The following is a 2,689-nucleotide window of genomic DNA, read 5'->3' as shown; positions in this document are numbered from 1 at the left end:
AGAGGGACAGGCTCCTAACCCAGATGGACCGGGGAGAAAACCTGGCTTGTCAGCGAGAAGCGGTACTCTGAATAAACCCTTTCCGCGGAAAGGGGAGTACTACTTTAGTTACTGGAGAACTGAGAAATTGCTCCTTGGAGACAAAACTCAGGAGGTGCTGGAAAGAACCTTCGGCTGATAAGATCACTCCACAGGATCTAAAGTCCACAGAGAGAGTCTGGAAGAGGGATTCTCAGAAAAAGGCCTGCAAAGGACAAATGTTAAACATGCCAAGGGCAATCCTAAGAAAGAAACTTAGGGAGCTTACCTTGAAGAGGACATAAGTCCTATGTCTAACATATGCTGAGAGGGTGGTTTATCGCACGACCTGTGGCGTGGATAGGACGAACACTGCCATAACCATAACCCGTAGGATCAGAGGGGGAGCATCCGCCGTGAACTCATGTTTTTCTCTGAAAAGCAAAAACACAACACACAGGCCTGAGACAGTATTACGTTCCTTTTCTTTATTAAAAGAAAAATATGGATCGTACTCACCCATGAGTGACCTGCATTTAACTCCAACTTAAACAAAACCTGTTTAAGGAGTTAAAATCCAGACCATCGGTTAATGGAGGTTCTTATGGGACATAAGAACCGCTGCGTGCAGGGAGCTCATGTTGTAGGGCTCGGACCTGGGCCTTCATGGAGTGAAGGACTCAAAGGCAGTGATCTACCTAGTCCAAATCACGTAAATCCAGAAAAGCCAATAAGCCTGGAAAAAACTAACAGATCAGTGAAAGACCTCCGGTTAGTCCTCCTGAAAACAGCCCAAACCAGCAGAGTGGGCTGTCTATTTAAACCCTAGCAGGGGAGACAGCACCATCTAGTCAAGAGCTTAAAAGAACTACTTTTATGTTTCCAAACAAAAAGTAATCAGAAAGCCCACACACAGATATCCGCAGATATCTGTATGTGTAGGAAGGACTACCAGAGGTAAAAACTGACTGAAAGCCTCCAGCCCTAAAGTAGGAAGAGTTAACATACAGCTAGCCTCAGACAGCTGTAGTTAATAAGACTGTTCTGCCATGATCTGCATAATATCATGGTCGAACTAGTCTAGGAAAATCTCTCCCCTTTATATGCACACATATATAACATGCATATGTATATACATATACATATACATGCACATACATATTTTATGGCAGTAAATTAACTCCACAATCGCGACGCGCAGCACATATTCGGCTCCCGCGGGAGCTAAACAAACTCCGCCCAGACGCCAAATTCCCTCGGGAATAAAACGAGCAAGGAGCCGCTGGCGACGCCGCGAATGCGTCTGTTAATGCCGCGAGAGGCAAACACTCATGCAAAATGAGGAACAGAGAAACTCACCTCCCTCCTTTGCGTACTGCATTTTCGCAATAAGCCCATTAGTCCCTCGGGAGCTGAACGAGCTGTAATTTACCACACCCACGTAGCAGAGAGTCGTAGCAAGTGGGTATGAGAGCGTGCCTCTCGTTACAAACAAGCAATGAATGCACCGATCGCATTCTACTCTCTCAAGAGGTAATCTTGCTTGCGTTCTCCCTCACAGCTCGGGCAGTGTGAAAGTGCGGGTATCAGATTACCACACACGTCACAAGCAGGCCTCCGGTGAGAGAATATGCACTCCTAGACAAAGAGAATGCTGAAGACAGCGAAGAGGCTGTATGTTTACTTCGGCGACTCTTTATACTGTGTCGCCCGGTAGTGACGTACCAGCAGCGACGTGCGCGCCGCAGTGACGTCATACGCTGTCGCCGGCCATTTATGGAGTTTTTCTATGCATTCTTCAGACACGAGTCACGCTGCAGCGTTCCCCAATAGCGACCCCTAGGGGACGCAGTGAGAGTTCCCTCGGAAGGGAACTAGACAGTCTCTTCAAACAGGAACTTAGGCACTCGCAGGGTATGCAGGAAAACTAGACAGTCTCTTCAAACAGGAATTCAGGTATTTTGCAGTGACAGCAGACTAACTCAAAACAGCCTCATAAAGCAGGAAAAGGATAAACTCAGAAGGCGTTCCTCCGTGGCTTCACAGCCCTCTTGTATTCACAACCGTAGCTGGGAGGTAGCGGAGAGCAGAAATGTCGGCTAGAGGGGCCCAGGCTCCTTTCCTCCCGTACCGAGCGGCAGCACGGCGTTGAACCCGACAGCGGGAGTGAGCAAACAGCAGGGTAACTGGACACAGGGTGGGAGAACAGGTTAACAGCAGGAGAGATATAGCTGACCTGGACCAGACAGTTCGACAGGACTAGGACACGACAGGACGTATAGCAGGCGAGGGTTCTGACGGTGGATTTCAGCATCTGAATCTGGCAAAATAATCCGACAAAAGACTAGAGAACAGAGGACATTAAATAGCAAACGAGCTTGATAGGGGAAACAGGTGGAAAGGATCAGTGAGATACCAAATGAGACGCAGCTGCGGAAGGGAGAGGGAAGAGAGAGAGAGGTAGTGACCAGCAGAGGGCGGAAAAGGGAAAGAAAAGCCCGAGAAAGCAGAATCAGAACCAGACTCATAACACATATAAGTACTTCAAATTAAATAGCCCTGCAAGAAACATTGTATGCATCCTAAAGTCTTATCCATTAATTGATCCTCTTTTTTTCTGTAATAAATTTATTATTCGTTTATATTTATTATGTCCCCCTTAATTTCGATC

This window comes from Garra rufa, unplaced genomic scaffold (assembly GCF_049309525.1).
Source record: "Garra rufa unplaced genomic scaffold, GarRuf1.0 hap1_unplaced_002, whole genome shotgun sequence".
NCBI lineage: Eukaryota > Metazoa > Chordata > Actinopteri > Cypriniformes > Cyprinidae > Garra > Garra rufa.
This window is presented reverse-complemented; position numbering follows the sequence as displayed.